The 18,323-nt window shown below is 43.9% G+C and overlaps 1 protein-coding gene across 2 annotated transcripts in view; it reads right to left on the bottom strand.

Annotated features, from left to right (window-relative positions):
* Positions 1 to 18,323, bottom strand: part of spns3 (spinster homolog 3 (Drosophila)) — a 62,237-nt gene that overhangs the window by 15,214 nt on the left and 28,700 nt on the right. The window contains exon 1 of one of the 2 annotated variants that reach the window (XM_034178988.1): positions 6,327 to 6,392. The exons of the other annotated variant lie outside the window; for it this stretch is intronic. The gene's annotated coding sequence lies outside the window, so the exon portion shown is untranslated. Of the gene's footprint in view, positions 1 to 6,326; positions 6,393 to 18,323 lie in introns of those variants that run through there. 2 annotated transcript variants of the gene reach the window in all.

Below are 18,323 nucleotides of genomic sequence, written 5' to 3'. Positions count from 1 at the left end.
TGTGGGAGCTACACAGAACATCCTGCAGTGTTACATAAACTCTACAAAAGTGTTAAATCCACTCTATTTGTCCACACATGGTCACAAATCAGCACTGACAGACTTGATCAGCTCCAGAGAAGTTGATGTAGCAGCACTATGTGAAGTGGGATCAAACACACTGTGACACAGTGTTAAATCAACTCTAGTGCAGTGTTAAATCTGTAACACTGGTCAACACGATTTTTCTTGCATCGAGTTTTTCAATGGATTTTGGGTCATTTGGGGGCACTGAATCCAAATCTGGTGTTAGTTTTTTCTTGTATCAAGCAATGAAGCATAAACTGAAGTCTCGCACACTTCTTCAGTGCCATAAACGATATTACGGCTCTTTGTTCAAATTTCGCAAACCTGGTTCAAAAACTATGCTTTTGAAGCTGCTTGTGTGCATAAATAGTGGCGTCAAACTCATGAATGAGCAACTTTTGCCTAATGCATCAATACGGAACATGCAGATTGCAAACAAATGTGATGTGATAGAAGAAATCTGAGTTCAGATTCAGCACCGCAAAATGACCCTAAATCCGTTCTCAAAGTCCATGCAATAATTTTTTGTTGTTGTTGTTGACCAGTGTAATAATAGAGTTGATAAACTCATGTCTAATCATTCATTCATTCATTTTCTGTAATCGCTAATTCCAGTTAGGGGTCGTTGGGGAGCTGGAGCCCATCCCAGCGGTCACAGGGTGTGCAGCAGGGTACACCCTGGACAAGACTCCAGTCTGTGACAGGACCACATATTGACAAACAATAATAATAATAATAAATTTTATTTATGACACACTTTACATTTACAAGAAAATCTCAAAGTACTACAAAAATGAACAGAAGCACATTAAAATTACACATTAAAATCCTTTCTAAATAAAAATGTCTTAAGCTGCTTTTTAAAAGACTGCACAGACTGTGGCGCTCTCAGGTGTTGGTGCAGGATTTTCCAGGGTCGCGGGGCAGCTGCCTGAAAAGATCTGTCCCCCATGGTGCGGAGCTTGGTCCGAGATTGGCAGAGACGATTTGAGTCAGTGAACCGGAGGCGTCGGGTGGTGGTGTGTGGAGTGAGGAGCTCTGTCAGGTAGTCCGGGGCGTGGCCATGGAGGCACTGGGAGGTAGAGGTGGGTGGATTGATCCTAATATCGATAATATCGATACCAACGCTGGTATTGATATTGAACGATCCTCGTGTAAAAAGATCGATACTCAAGCTTTTTTTCTACTCGCTGTCTGTAAGAGCAGCGCTGCGCTGTGAAACACAACATGGAGCAGTGCACCCTTGTATTGTGGTTTGTCAGTCTTCTACCTCAGGAGATTTTGTTTTAAGTTGTGTTGAGTGATTTTTTTTAAACAAAAATGTTGATTGTGATAATAAACTATTTTGTTGTCGCGTACAATGTTTGGTGAAATTCTATCCTAGGTCTTTTGGATCCTTTGGATCTAAGAAGCTTAAATATGAAAAAGTATCGGTATCAATATCGGCGATACTGGGCTGTATTTACTTGGTATCGGATCAATACCAAAATTCCCGGTATCAACCACCTCTACTGGGAGGTCATCAAATAGATCTTGTAATCAATCCTCTGCTGGACCAGGAGCCAGTGGAGGGACTAATGTATGGGGGTGATGTGGTCATATGTGTGTGCTGGAGCGTCTGCATTCTCCTGCCCGACATCCCGATGAGGACGGCATTACAATAGTCTAGCCTGGAGGAGACAAAGGCTCAGACCAGGCTTTCAGCATCACTGAAGGAGAGGGAGGGGCGGAGCTTAGAAATGTTTCTAAGGTGGAAGAATGAGATTTTACAGAGGTGGTGGATATGATGATCAAAGGAGAGAGTGGGATCAAACCTGACCCCGAGGTTTGTTACAGAGGAGGAGTGTTATGTGTCGACGCGGGTTGAGGAGCGGACCTGCGTCAGACAGGACCCAGCGCTAAAAATAACCAGAAAGCGGTTCCAAACAGAAACTATTTATTATTCACCTGTGCTTAAAAGTGTAAAAACATAAAAACAACATCCCTCTGGTGGAGTGATTCGTGGCTCGCTCTCCAGCGCCCGCAAGGATTAAAGCCGGCGCTCCTGGACTTCCTACCACCGCCAAACACCCCCCAGGTGGACACGACAAACTGATTCTCTGTGAAGCAAAGAGAAGGTGAGGTAAGGCAACAGATACAACTATATCTTCCAATAAACACACGCTATCAGCAACACACTCAGGTCAGTGTCCTTTTTTTTACTTTATGCAAATGAGCAGCTTCTCACAACAAGTGGAGGATCACTTATCCTTCACGCCACAGCAGTGAGAAGCAAACTGCACAATTCTCTTCACAATTCCAGTATACTGTGTAACAAAACACCAAGTTACTATCAACAATTACTTAAACACTTAATTACCTTTCGTGTGTGCTGACAGCATGTGTCCTCACCCCTCCCTGCTTCACGGGCTCGATGTGTCAAGACCCAGGCGCGGTCCTCAGCGTCTCACAAACGAACGTCACAAGGTCAAGTTCCCGGCAGTTCTGCTTGAATCACACATGACTTAAATGCAGAACGCCATCCAATTATCTGCTTCAGCTGCAAGTCGTCCAGGTTGCACGTGAGCACCACTCACAGGTGCTTTCCATGATGTTAATGAGGGTGAAGACTCTTCAGCCAGCACCTTCTTCACAGACAAATCAGCCCTCATGCCACCTGGAGAGCAAAGAAAAGAAAAGAACACCAAAACATCCAGCCACGCCCCCCCCAACACACAACAAGGAGAGGGGGATGGAGTGGCCTGAAAATGAGAGAGCTGTAACAGGGGTAAAAGTGGAGCTGATGTGGTGTGCCAACAAGGATGGCTTCTGTTTTGGTGCTGTTTAACTGTAGGAAACACATTCACATGCTCACCGACCGTCAGTTAAAGCTTTCAGTTCACTGGAACTGCACGTGTTTGGATGTGAGAGGAAGCCGGAGCACCCGGAGGGAAGGAACCCACCCACACAAACACAGGGAACACATGCAAACCCCACACAGAAAGAACCAGGTGGGAAGCGATCCCAGGACCTTCTTGTTGTGAGGCAACAGTGCTAACCGCTAACCGACCATGCCGCCTCATCTCTGTGTATAATTCAATCCAATACTGTACAAACTTGGGCTTTCTGTAAAAGCTGAGACCTGTCCTGTGGCTTCAGCGGCTTCTGAGGTGGGTGCCTTTTGCTGCTTTTGGTCGTTACTATAGTAATGCTTCCTATTCTGACAAAACAGTCTACATCTTACAAAATTGAGTCCACTGACCACTGGTTACTGTCATATTGCATACAACGTCTGCTGAAGCAAGAATGGGCACAGGGACAAATGTAACACATATGCAATTATTGTTTATTATAATTATTATTAAACTGTACAAATTTGCCCTTCAAAATGTGTTCACATAAATCTAATTACAACCAAAACTTAAACTGTCCTTCGCCAACACACTGACCACATGTAGCAAACATCCGTGCATGACTTTTTGAGATATCCTGTGTTCACCAGACTGCACTGAGAAATACGAGGTTTGTTAGAAAACTATCCGACCTTTTTATTTTTTGCAAAAACCATATGGATTTGAATCATGTGCGGTTGCATCAGCCAAGCTTGAACCTTCGTGCGCATGCATGTATTTTCACGCCTGTTGGTTGCGTTATTCGCCTGTGAGCAGGCGTGAGTGAGCAGTGGTCCTCCTTTGCTGCATCAAATTTTTCCAGAAACTGTGAGAGACAGCCAGGTGGACACCATTCGGAAGATTCAGACGGCTTTCAGGGATGATTCTATGGGGATCACACAGATTAAGGAGTGTTACAACCGGTTTAAAGACGGCGCACAATGGCGGAGGGCGTGCCGCGCTCCGAGCAGCGATCAACAGGCTGAAATGACCAGATCATTTGCAAAGTGAACGCTGTGTTGATCCTGGACGTCGTCTGACTACCACAGAAATGGCAGAAGAGGTGGACATCAGCACTTTTTCGGCACATTCCACTGTTACAGGAGTTTTTGTCATGAAAAGATGTGCAGAGGAATTCGCGCATCGGGACGGAGCCGCTAATGGCGCGGGACAAAAGCACCTCCGTGTTGGTCTCACAGAACATGTTGTAACATGTCCAGCTCTTGCACCATTCGGAAGATTCAGACGGCTTTCGGTGGCTTTTCAGTCGTGTGACTATCCGAGAAATTGTGGACGAGCTGTTGTGTGGGCCGCTGAAGAGGAGGTACTGCTGGCTCACCACCACCGGATGGCGCCCTGCTTGGAGTGCGGGCTTCAAGCACAAGAGGGCGCCAGAACCACTGGGAGTGACAGCCGTCAATCATCCTCAACACCAGCTGTCACTCATCATCTCATCATCACCATCACCATAAAGGCCGGGTGGCGACTCCACCTCCTCGCCGAGAAATCTCCTACGATACAAGGTAATCTCTCTGCTGACTTATACGTCAAATAATAATCTGATCTGTTTTGCAGCTGTTTTTTCCTGGTGGTATTTCCTTGACTGGATTTTCGGAGCTGCACGTGTGTATGATTGGAGGTGGAGGCTCTCCCTCCACAAGAATCAATAATCAAGGTTGCTGGGTGTGAGGATTCACACTCACTACCTTCTGTTTTTTCTGCCAGCAGTACCAGGGCCGACAACGGAGGACAGAGACCACCTGGGGACTCGGGGCTTGGCGGCTTCAGTGTTCTTCAGGCCGTTGGTGGTAGAAGCGGTGTGGGTCCCGGCTCTTCGTTCATCTGAGGTCTCCTATCTTCGAGCCTGCCCGCAATCCTCTTGTGTGTGATTGGCAGTACCTTTGTTTATTTTACGTTGTGTTCTTGTGCAACATTAAATTGTTACTCCTTCCCTTATCCATTGTCCGTTCATTAGCGCCCCCTGTTGTGGGTCCGTGTTACGACACCTTCCCAACACGAGCTGGACACGCCACAACATGTCTTGTGAGGCTTCATCACGGCGTTGCTTTTTGTCCCGTGCCATTAGCGGCTCCAGTGTTCAGTTTGGAAATGATCTGGTCATTTCAGCCTGTTGATGTCCGCTCGGAGCGCGGCACACCCTCCGCCATTGTGCACCGTCTTTAAACCGGTTGTAACACTCCTTAATCTGTGTGATCCCCATAGAATCGTCCCTGAAAGCCGTCTGAATCTTCCGAATGGTGTCCACTTGGCCGTCTCTCAGTTTCTGGAAACATTTGATGCAGCAAAGCTCCAAATCGTCACAATAAAAATCCGCCGAGGGGGAGGACCACTGCTCACTCAAAGCGTGCTCACAGGCGAACGACGCAACCGACAGGCGTGAAAAAACTCACGCATGCGCACGAAGGTTCAAGCTTGGCTGATGCAAGCGCACATGATTCAAATCCATATAGTTTTTGCAAAAAATAAAAAGGTCGGATAGTTTTCTAACAGACCTCGTATTTGGGTCAAAGAAAAGCCATCAGTATTTATATTAAATTCCTATAATCTTATTCAGTTTTTATTATAATTAAATACACACATTTCACTGTCTTTGTCACTGTCACTGTCTGTCTAATGGTGGTTTTGTTTAATTTATGGGAAAATTAAAGGGGGTAGCAATTTGCTGTTACCATATTAAAAACTGCACTGACTCTGACTCATACTAAAGTGATACATAGACAGACAATGTGTTTAACAAAATGCTAACAACTAGTGATTTTGTTGTGTGTGTTAAAATTACAGCTGCATATCTAAGAGTTAATTCCACCTCTTTGTGTGTGTGTGTGTAGTGACGAGTGTGATGATGACAGAGGAAGCAGAAGTCTGATTTCCACAAACCAGAAATTCAGTTATTTCACACTTCTTACACCACCCAGGGAGTAAAATAAATAAAGCTTTTTCTTACTTTTTTTAACCACGTATAGCTGTTAAATACATTTAGGAAGTGGAAAAAATTACACTCATAAAAACGTTCTGTTATAAATGATATGAAGGCTGTGTTGGATCAGATTGAGTAATAAATGTACAGGGCGTCGATGTGAGCGTTCACAGTCTGTGGATTCTGGTGACAAAACACTCTTGGAGTTTCAGTGCAAACTGGAAAGTCGCTGCTGAGGCAACAACGAAGTAATGATGGTTTCAGGTGATGATGTTTTTTCTGAACAACACAGTGATTCTTATTTCACAAAAAGCATCTAAAAGATAAGGTCATCTGTCGGGCTGCACAGTGGAACTAAGAGATCTTCCATGTATACTTTGGATTCATCTTACAACACTTGAGACAGCTGATGTTACTCAAAAATATTAAAACTTAAATTAAAATGACCTTACTTGTTTCTTGGTGGTGCCTGTTTTGGTTTAGTCCACATTTGTGGTTGTCAGAAGACAAAGTGTCTCTCAGCGTGTCTCAGTCTGATTAGTTTAGAGAAGGAGGAGCCCAGGCTGAAAGCATATGACCAACCCACACAGACACAGAATAGAGTCACAACCCCAAATCACAAACATTTGGACCTGCATGGACAATACTAAATTAAATAAATAAAATAAAGCAATGTTTCTTGGATTTACTTTTATTTCATTGCAGACAGGATAAAGCCAAGATATTTCATGTTTTGTGTGGTCAACTTCATTTCATTTATTAATATGCATCCAATCCTGCATTTTAGACCTGCAAACAAATTTCAAACAAAATTTAGTAGGGGGAAATTACCGGCTAATGAAGCGGTTAAAAAATAATAATAATAATAATAATAATGATGTTTCAAACAAGTGATTGTAATCACAGAAGGAGTTTAGTTTGCACCATCTGTCATGCTTAGCTGTCTTAAGATGTGTGGAATTTAATAAAAGCAAACACAAAAACAACGTCTATAAACCCAGAGAATATATTCACGAGAGTTTTAGGCACTAGAGTTTAATGCTGTTGTCCTGATCAGAGTGTCTCAAATGCATTCTCCTGTCGTGAACATACTGAGATTACCGTACTGAGATTACCCTATCCTACCCATAATGCACTGCTGGGCACAGCATGCCCACACTAAAACTTTAAAAATTAGCGCATTACTTTTAAACTAAAACATATATCTGATATTTTCACTTTATAAAACTTCAGAAGTGATGTTAATTTAAATAACTTGTCCAAAATAAGTTTGGTTAAAATTTGAACCATAAGTTAAAAATGTATGCCTCTGGATGACTTGGGTGATATTGGCCGTGTATCAGTATGGCGTTAAAAGAAATGTTTCTTTTTTTTTTTAGTGATCAGTTCTCCTTTGCCTGCAGAGGATAGAGTGGTTTCTTATATACTCAACAAAAATATAAACGCAACACTTTTGGTTTTGCTCCCATTTTGTATGAGATAAACTCAAAGATCTAAAACGTTTTCCACATACACAATATCACCATTTCCCTCAAATATTGTTCACAAACCAGTCTAAATCTGTGATAGTGAGCACTTCTCCTTTGCTGAGATAATCCATCCCACCTCACAGGTGTGCCATATCAAGATGCTGATTAGACACCATGATTAGTGCACAGGTGTGCCTTAGACTGCCCACAATAAAAGGCCACTCTGAAAGGTGCAGTTTTGTTTTATTAGCGGGGGACACCAGTCAGTATCTGGTGTGACCACCATTTGTCTCATGCAGTGCAACACATCTCCTTCGCATAGAGTTGATCAGGTTGTCAATTGTGGCCTGTGGAATGTTGGTCCACTCCTCTTCAATGGCTGTGTGAAGTTGCTGGATATTGGCAGGAACTGGTACACGCTGTCGTATACGCCGGTCCAGAGCATCCCAAACATGCTCATTGGGTGACATGTTCGGTGAGTATTCCGGCCATGCAAGAACTGGGACATTTTCAGCTTCCAAGAATTGTGTACAGATCCTTGCAACATGGGGCCGTGCATTATCCTGCTGCAACATGAGGTGATGTTCTTGGATGTATGGCACAACAATGGGCCTCAGGATCTCGTCACGGTATCTCTGTGCATTCAAAATGCCATCAATAAAATGCACCTGTGTTCTTCGTCCATAACAGACGCCTGCCCATACCATAACCCCACCGCCACCATGGGCCACTCGATCCACAACACTGACATCAGAAAACCGCTCACCCACACGACACCACACACGCTGTCTGCCATCTGCCCTGGACAGTGTGAACCGGGATTCATCCGTGAAGAGAAAACCTCTCCAACGTGCCAAACGCCAGCGAATGTGAGCATTTGCCCACTCAAGTCGGTTACGACGACGAACTGGAGTCATGTCGAGACCCCGATGAGGACGACGAGCATGCAGATGAGCTTCCCTGAGACAGTTTCTGACAGTTTGTGCAGAAATTCTTTGGTTATGCAAACCGATTGTTTCAGCAGCTGTCCGAGTGGCTGGTCTCAGATGATCTTGGAGGTGAACATGCTGGATGTGGAGGTCCTGGGCTGGTGTGGTTACACGTGGTCTGCGGTTGTGAGGCTGGTTGGATGTACTGCCAAATTCTCTGAAACGCCTTTGGAGACGGCTTATGGTAGAGAAATGAACATTCAATACACGAGCAACAGCTCTGGTTGACATTCCTGCTGTCAGCATGCCAATTGCACGCTCCCTCAAATCTTGCGACATCTGTGGCATTGTGCTGTGTGATAAAACTGCACCTTTCAGAGTGGCCTTTTATTGTGGGCAGTCTAAGGCACACCTGTGCACTAATCATGGTGTCTAATCAGCATCTTGATATGGCACACCTGTGAGGTGGGATGGATTATCTCAGCAAAGGAGAAGTGCTCACTATCACAGATTTAGACTGGTTTGTGAACAATATTTGAGGGAAATGGTGATATTGTGTATGTGGAAAAAGTTTTAGATCTTTGAGTTCATCTCATACAAAATGGGAGCAAAACCAAAAGTGTTGCGTTTATATTTTTGTTGAGTGCAGCTCTCGACTGTTTGCAGAGGGTAGAACTGCACGTGTTCACCTTTGTTTACCATGTTAGTGGTCTAAAAATTATCAGACAAAAATTCATTGGAAGATAATTAGTCTGATAATGGTTTTCAAACTTATCTGAAAAGATAATCCGATAATGAGAACTTTATCTTCGATATTTATCGGTTATTGGATTATTGGAAGTGTGCCCACCACTGCTTGTGGGTAACATATTGAGTTTTTTATTTGAGGTGTTTTATTGTCATGTGCACAGTAAAAACAGGCAGTTATACTACACAATGAAATTCTTACTCTGTTTATTCTCCCTAGAAAATTTGCATGTAGAAAGTTCACAGCGTCTGCCTGGTGGTAGGAGTGTGAAGAGTGATGTATGTATGAAATATGTCATATCCTTATAGAATCCAGTGGATGTTGACCTTATTTGACTTTTGCTTTGGAGCCCAAACATTCAACACAGTCAAAGCTATTCCATTTATTAATCCTTTTAACTCAACCATTAATTTGCATCACGTTTTACCAAAATTGGAGTAACTTTAACTTTTGCCTCCTGTAGAAACTGAAATGGACCTTTCTCACTGTTTTTGCTGTTTTTATGCAGTACGTTTTATAACTAAGAATGAGCAAGCAATGAGAGCTGACTCAATGACAAGAAACCTTGCTTGTAACAACACCGCATCAAAACATGTAAGACATCTTCGCCGGGTGCGATTGATGGCACCTCTTGTGTCTTGTGTGTGATAAAAGGGAGAAGAGTGCCATCTAGTGCTCGCACCTTCACTGGCGAAGAAAGCGCCACCAGAGGGAGCCCTACCTCCCTTGCCCATCTGCTATCCAGCAGATTGCCTTCTGACCCTGTGTCCACCAGTGCTGGGGCTTGAAGGGTTAAATCCCCGCTCAGGATTGTAACTGGGAGTCGTGTTGAAAGATGTGTATGACCCACGTCAATGTTTTGACCCCCCCTCAGCCCAGTCTCTAAGGGCGGGCGTTTGTGTTTTGACCGTTTGAGGCAGTCTCTCTGCTGATGCTCACTCGAGCCGCAGACAAAGCACTCCCCACGGACCAGCCTCCTCTGTCTGAATGTGGCCCTGCTCGTGTCCCTAGCATCGTCAGCAGGGGGAGCTGTAGCCACACGGAGCGCTGTGGCTGTGGAGCGTGGGGAAGACGGCTCCCTTTCAGACCCGGGAGGAAGAGGGACGGCTTGTGCCTGACCACGCCCTTCGCCTCGCTCCCGTCGGCGTTCTTCTAACCGATTGTCCAATCGTATAACCAAATCGATAAGCTCAGCCAAATCCCGCGGTTCCTCCTTAGCCACCAGGTGCTCCTTCAGAACCGACGACAGTCCGTTTATGAAGGCGGCGCGGAGCGCAGTCATATTCCAGCCGGATCTCGCAGCCGTGATGCGGAAGTCGACTGCATATTCGGCTGCGCTCCGGCGCCCCTGTCTCATTGACAGCAGCACAGTAGATGCGGTTTCACCTCTGTTAGGGTGATCAAAAACAGTTCTGAGCTCCCTCACAAACCTAGTATAAGAGGCAAGGAGCCATGAACTTTGTTCCCAAAGCACTGTAGCCCAAGCGCATGCCTCACCTCGAAGCAAATTAATCATGTAAGCCACCTTGCTGGCATCAGACGCGTACATCACGGGACGCTGTGCAAAGACGAGCGAACACTGTATAAGAAAGTCTGCGCACGTCTCCACACAACCTCCGTACGGCTCTGGGGGGCTTATGTATGCTTCAGGGGATGGTGGGGCGGGTCCTTGAATGACCAGTGGAATGTCTGTATTCAGCACCGGGTCGGCAGGAGGAGGAGCTGCAGCAGCACCCTGAGCGCGCGCTTCCACCTGCGCGGTGAGAGCCTCCATCCTGTGATTAAGCATGATGTTTTGCTCGGTCATCAGGTCCATCCGAGCGGTAAAGGCGGTGAGGATGTGCTGCAACTCACCAATTACGTCTCCAGCCGACGCCTGTGCACCCTGCTCTTCCATTGGCTGTCCAACAGATGGTTGACGCCCCTCGGGATCCATGACGTTGGCCGAGATATCCTGTTGGGGAAAGTGTAGTGACACGGACCCACAACAGGGGGCGCAAATGAACGGTCAATAGATGAGCCAAAAGGTAACAATTTAATGTTGTGAATGTGCACAACAATTATACAGACAATCACAGAATCTGATAGCAGTCAATACACCAAGGTGACGTGTGGGCAGGCTCGAGGATAGAAGACGTCTGTCCTGAGAAGAGCCGGGACCACACGATTTCCACCACCACAGAACCTGGTGAATACTGGAGCTGCCAAGTTCCGAATTCCCAGGTGATCACCGTCCCCGACTGTCGGATCTGGTACTGCTGGTGAGGAGCACAAACAGTGAGATGTGGGTGTGTGCACACCCAGTAACAAAAACAGTCAGAAGGTGGAAAGTCACCTCCACCTCTAATCACACACTCGTGCAGCTCCTGTTAAACCACTTATCTGGTTTGGGTGTGAAGCGAAGCCGTCGCTGTTCACACCAAACGCCAATCCCGCAGATAAGGCACACCACAGGAAAACGGCTGCAAAAGAGTTTAGACTTATGACACAGTTTTAGATACAGCAGAGAATTACCTTCACAGGTAGAAGATATCTCGGCAACGAGGTGGAGACGACGTCTGGTCTTTATGGAGTGAGATGATGTAGTGTAGATGGGTGACAGCTGTCAAGAGATAATGAGTGACAGCTGTCACCCCTGGCTGTGTCCGTGGCGGCAGCGCCCTCTCGTGCCTGAAGCCCGCACTTCAGGCAGGGCGCCCTCTGGTGGTGGGCCAGCAGTACCTCCTCTTCTGGCGACCCACACAACATGATGTACAGTTTTATTTGTAGACTCAACACGTCGGACAAGCCTTGTTTTGGGCTCTTGTTTTATATATTTATTCTGCTGTGTTTTTATGTTTTTTATGTTTTTATGTTTTTTATGAATTTGTATGATGTGGTTTTATGAATGTAATGTAATTTTTACTGCTGACTGCACCTGAATTGTCCCCATGGGGACTAAATAAATGATCAAATCAAATGAAATCATAGTGGCACTCACAAATATGCAATTCAGCTCCATACGATTCCAGTCATGTGGAAACACTGGTATGGCTGTCTTTTGAAACTGTGAATAATTATTGTTTCTTCTCTGTTTTGTCTGTCTTTTAAAATGGACTACGAGTCTGGAATAAAGTTTGAATTGAATTTAACCCATAACTCCATAACATTCAGACATAAATAGCCCAAAATATCTTTTTGAAATCTTTATTAGACAAATAATGTGGTATATTTTTCAGTATGATTGGAGCATTTTTAAAGTTTGACCTCTGTGTAATTCTTCATTGACCCCTACCTGGCTTACAGCTGCCACCCTGGGATGGCCACCATACATTTTGTGCAGGCAATGGTGCACTGACGCTGGATTGTAAGTGTTTTTGCCACATTAAAGTCACCTTAAAGTCTTAAAGCCGCATTAAAGTTTGCACACCAGACGTGCCCATCTGGTGTGCAGACTGTGTATTTCTTGCACCTCAACACCAGATGGAGCTGTGATTGATGCAGAATGTGTGTGCACAACACGCGTCACACTGATAACACACATTACTGCACACGTGCATCTGAAGGGACAGACAGGACGTTTGAGGATGTGTGGGACAGGATCTCAGCAGAAGCTGAAAAACAGTGTTTGAGTTACATGTACTGGAATGACATTAAGGCTGATGTTCAGGATTCTCTCACCCCACCCAGTAGCACTTGGATATGGGGTTGTCCCCACATGTGTCTCATAAATGTCTCATTGAGTGTTGCTGGATGATTTTGAGGTCACAGGAGACCCAGGTGTGCTGTACAGTATGAAAGGACAGCTATATCGTACATTGATGGATTTCATTGAGCTAAAGGGAAGACATACCGTGTGGTGATGGTTGACATGTTTTCAAAGTGGGTTGAAGCGTTTCCTACAGCTAAGCCGCATAATCAATCAATCAATCAAGTTTTATTTCTAAAGCGCTTTACAACAACCATAGTTGATCAAAGTGCTGTACACAGTTAAAAACAACCATAAAATAGAACATGTACATCTAAACTATATTACAGTTGTGAATTCACAGGGAGTCACAGCTCTGTGTGTCAAAGGCCAGTTGAAACAAATGGGTTTTCATCAGATTTTAAAAATCACAAGGATTCATTTCAAATAATCATAATCCTTTGCAAATAAAATGCAGGTCTACACAACGTTGGGTCTACTAACAAATAAAAAAACCTACCATCTGTTGACAGAAGAACTTACTCCTCCAGATGACACATCACAGAGAGGCAACTGTCAGCAGAAGGTCATGAGCTGAAACACACTCCAAAAAATAACTTGCTCAGTGAATATAAAAAATTATGTAAAGTAAGAAAGTCAATCAATCAATCAATTTTTTTTATATAGCGCCAAATCACAACAAACAGTTGCCCCAAGGCGCTTCACATTGCAAGGCAAAGCCATACAATAATTATGTAAAACCCCAACGGTCAAAACGACCCCCTGTGAGCAAGCACTTGGCTACAGTGGGAAGGAAAAACTCCCTTTTAACAGGAAGAAACCTCCAGCAGAACCAGGCTCAGGGAGGGGCAGTCTTCTGCTGGGACTGGTTGGGGCTGAGGGAGAGAACCAGGAAAAAGACATGCTGTGGAGGGGAGCAGAGATAGAGCACTAATGATTAAATGCAGAGTGGTGCATACAGAGCAAAAAGAGAAAGAAACACTCAGTGCATCATGGGAACCCCCCAGCAGTCTAAGTCTATAGCAGCATAACTAAGGGATGGTTCAGGGTCACCTGATCCAGCCCTAACTATAAGCTTTAGCAAAAAGGAAAGTTTTAAGCCTAATCTTAAAAGTAGAGAGGGTGTCTGTCTCCCTGATCTGAATTGGGAGCTGGTTCCAGAAGAGAGGAGCCTGAAAGCTGAAGGCTCTGCCTCCCATTCTACTCTTACAAACCCTAGGAACTACAAGTAAGCCTGCAGTCTGAGAGCGAAGCGCTCTATTGGGGTGATATGGTACTATGAGGTCCCTAAGATAAGATGGGACCTGATTATTCAAAACCTTATAAGTAAGAAGAAGAATTTTAAATTCTATTCTAGAATTAACAGGAAGCCAATGAAGAGAGGCCAATATGGGTGAGATATGCTCACCCATATTGTCCTCAAAGTCAAGTAAAATGTGTTAACGTAGCAAGAAACAATTTTGCCGACTGACCGAAATGTAAATTTGTTGGGTCAACATAATGAATTTGCATTACCGTTATTTAATTTCCATGGGTCAGGCCAACTAGATTTATAAGTGTAAATGTAACAAAAAACAGTAAGTCCCTTTGGCTGCTCACTTCTTTGCACTTGGGGTCGCCATAGCAAATCTACAGTGGATCTGCATAAATTGTGCTGATCCAACACAGCAAAGTTAACTTAACATTGTACTTGTACTATTTTAAAAGTAGTTGTAACTACTTACAGGGCAGGGGTGGTGGCCAACTGGTTAGTGCACTTGGTTTCTGTACGAAAGGTTCCCGGTTCAAATCCCACCCCTGCCACATTTCTCCATGTAATGTGGAGTTGCATCAGGAAGGGCATCTGGTGTAAAACCTGCACCAATTCAACATGCAGATCCACCTCAGATTCGCTGTGGCGACCCCGAGCGCAAACAAGGGAGCAGCCGAAGGAACTTACTTTTTATTTGGGTTACATTTACATTTTCAAATCTAGTTGTCCTGAACTATGGTAATTAGGTAACAGTAACGCAAATTCATCATGTTGACCCAAGTAATTTACACTTAGGTCACTCATAAAAAATTGTTTCTGGCTACATTAACACATTTTACTTTTTCTGTAAGTAATTCGGTCGGCGAAGCTTACCGTAGCAACAGACCCACAGATTCTCCATCTCGTCAACTGCATTGAGTAATTCCGTATCAGAATCCACATCAATACTTTTGTATGATAGATTAAATTGACCCATTTCAGCATTGTCATCGCTGCACTAGCGCCATTATTGACATCTGTGTAGCAAAGCGGTCAGGTCATGGAGTAATACATCAAATGTGAAATATTTTGCCACCGTCAATGCGATATTTTATGGTTGGAAATCTCACATGATTAACTAATCAGATTTGCAGAACAAATGTAATGGATTAGAATTACAATTCTGTGACGGCAACATTAATACAGAAAATCTGCATTAATCTGATTTTTGTACAACTTGGTCCCTTTCATTTTTTTCTTTTGACTGTTGTCTTGTGTTTACACTTAGGTTCTGCCATGAGGACATTCAGCATCTTTAATTAGTCACCTGAAGATGTTACATTGTTTTTAAAGCTGTATGCTCTTTGCATAAGGAAGTGCGCCGTTATCTGACTCTGTCAGCCGGCACTAACCGCACCTACAGCTGCTGCGCTGCTACAACTCCATGCGCTTTATCGACTTCATCTCTGAATGAGGAAGTGTAGTAAAATGGGAGTCTTCAAACACAAAGGTCAAAGGTCACTGCCTCGTCTCATGGGAGAAAAAAAAAATGACGGTTCTGTCTGTTTCTCAGCTCGCTTAAGTTTAAAATTTCATCAGCATTTAAAATATATGTTTTGCATAATCAGAAAGCTTTTCTACTAATATACTCGTCTTTTTTTTTTAACTAGTATATTTTTGGGTTTCTAATGAATTTAAATGGCTTGTTTCTGGATCTGTCACCTTAAATGGAAAGCAGCTGCTGCTGCTATGACAGGGGGTGTCACCTTTCGCCCACAGACCATGTGGGCGTGTCACCATGCAAGCCCAGCCCAGAGGGTGTGTCAGCATGTTGCAGTCCATATATGGTCCTCTGCAAATTCACAAAGTCTAAAACAAAGTCTTGACTTTGTAGTAAGTTAGTTTTAAAAAAAATTACGAGATCAGGAAAGGTGCCACATTGACCACGGCTTCGTTCAGAACCACGTACTGCACATCCACGAAGAAAACGTCTGTATGCAATTCCACTGCTTCCAATCCCTCAGTAAACACAAGCGTGAAAATTCCTGAATCATAAATGAAAAGTGGCTGATTTGTAAGCGCAGACAGTGCACTATGATTGGATTGGATGAAGTTCATTCAATCAGGAACACCATCAGAGGTACATCCAGACTTCCGGCTTTCACTCACACAGCCCCACTGACACCGACACCAGTGTCTCCGACCAAATGATCCCCTCTAAAAACTGGACCGCCCTGCCTTCACTATGTGCATGAGACTGACTGTCTTCATCACATGACAAATTAAAACCTCTTAAATCATTGTAAAGTCAGTTTTAAGCAGAAACAAGGCGATACTTGCCTCATTTTGCTACTGTCACTCCAAAATGACGAATTGTCTTTTATGATGAAATAATGATGAATTTATGTGGAAATAAATGTTGTGCAAAAGCTTCAGATATCTGGTGCTGAGATAGATGATGACTGGAGTGCAGTTTTAAGCAGAAATGAGGTGATAACCAGTGAATTGCTCCCGATGCTCAGAAATGACCCTGCTGACGCTCTGAAATGATGCATGCACAGTGAAGGCAGGGCGGACCATGGATTTCTATTTACTCACTTGATGGAGGATCCGCTCATTTGCTGGCTGTTGCCAGCACAGACATTATATATGTACACGCCTCATGGACTGCCGCTGCCTATTGGAGCTGACCTATCAGCCGGCAACCATCTTGCATGAGGTCTATGCACAAGTAAACCTAATAAATGTCTAAAATTTCATTCATTTCAAAAAGACAGAAAGACAAGAAAGACAGACATCAAAAAGACAGAAAAGCAGAAATGAAATTCATAAGACCTTGAATGAAAAGGAGCAGAGAGAAGAACAAGTCTTATATTTTCTGCCCCTTTTTACAATACAATCTTTCAATTTTAAGTATCATTATTCAACATTATTAAACAGATTACATTTTTGACTTGTCACATACCACTGACTTATTTCAGAATTTTAACCATTATCTAAAAGATTACATCCCTAACAGGCTACATTTTAAACTCAAAACATTCCGGACATCACCAACAGATCACACCCTAGGCTTTGTCACAGCCCACTGACCTATTTCATAGTTTCATACTTACGTAATACATCTAATTTAATACGTTTTTTAAATAATTTGAGCGACCTTGATTCTTTGATTTCTTTGTTAAGGTTGTTCCATAATTTTACACCATTCACTGCAATACTCCGTTCCTTTACTTTGGTTCTGAATCTTGGTTTTTTAAAGACTTCTATTCCTTTCAAATTGTAACTACTTACTCTTTTTTCAAACATACTTTGAATGTTTATTGGTAAAGTATTTTTATTAGCTTGATACATTGTTTGTAATATTTTCAAATCAACTAAATCATGAAATTTAAGTACCTTATACTTAATGAATAATGGATTAGATCGAATCTCTAAAACGACTATTACTAATCATTTTTAAAGCTCTTTTCTGCAGAATAAATAATGGTTGTGTATAAGTTGTACATGTTGATCCCCAGATTTCTACACAATAAGTTAAATATGGGACAATCAATGAATTGTACAATGTTAATAAACCATAACTATTTAATGAAAATTTTACTTTATGCAAAACAGCAATGGCTTTCACTATTTTTCCTTTTATGTAATTTATGTGTGACTTCCATGTAAGATCTTCATCAATCATGACTCCTAGAAATTTCGTTTCTTTTACCCTTTGTATGTCCATTGTTGGGAAAGGGTCGTAACACAAACCTGCAACAGGGGGCGCAAAAGAACGGACAATGGATAAGACAAAGACCCACACAGCCAGCAGTACCTCCTCTTCAGCGGCCCACACAACAGGACCCCCCCCTCAACGGGCGCCTCCTGGCGCCCGACCAGGCTTGTCCGGGTGTCGGCGTAGAAATCGGCCAGGAGGGCCGGGTCCAGGATGAAGCTCCTCTTCACCCAGGAGCGTTCTTCGGGTCCGTATCCCTCCCAGTCCACCAGATATTGAAAACCCCGGCCCTTCCGACGGACGTCCAGGAGCCGACGAACAGTCCATGCCGGCTCCCCGTCGATGATACGGGCAGGAGGTGGTACGGCTCCAGGAGTGCAGAGTGGTGAGGCGTGGTATGGCTTTAACCTAGAGACATGAAAAACTGGGTGAATCCGCAGTGAAGCTGGGAGTTTCAGCTTCACTGCGGCCGGACTGAGGATCTTGAGTATAGAGAAGGGTCCGATGAACCGGTCTTTGAGCTTCTGTGATTCAACCTGCAGTGGGATGTCCTTGGTAGACAACCACACCTCCTGCCCAGGCTGGTATGCAGGGGCTGGGGAACGCCGGCGATCTGCATGGGCCTTAGCCCTCGTCCGGGCCTGCAACAGTGCAGAACGGGCG

The sequence above is a fragment of the Thalassophryne amazonica genome, chromosome 9 (assembly GCF_902500255.1).
Source record: "Thalassophryne amazonica chromosome 9, fThaAma1.1, whole genome shotgun sequence".
Classification (NCBI taxonomy): domain Eukaryota; kingdom Metazoa; phylum Chordata; class Actinopteri; order Batrachoidiformes; family Batrachoididae; genus Thalassophryne; species Thalassophryne amazonica.
The sequence above is the reverse complement of the archived record's forward strand: the minus strand, read 5'-3'. Positions and strand labels throughout refer to the sequence as shown.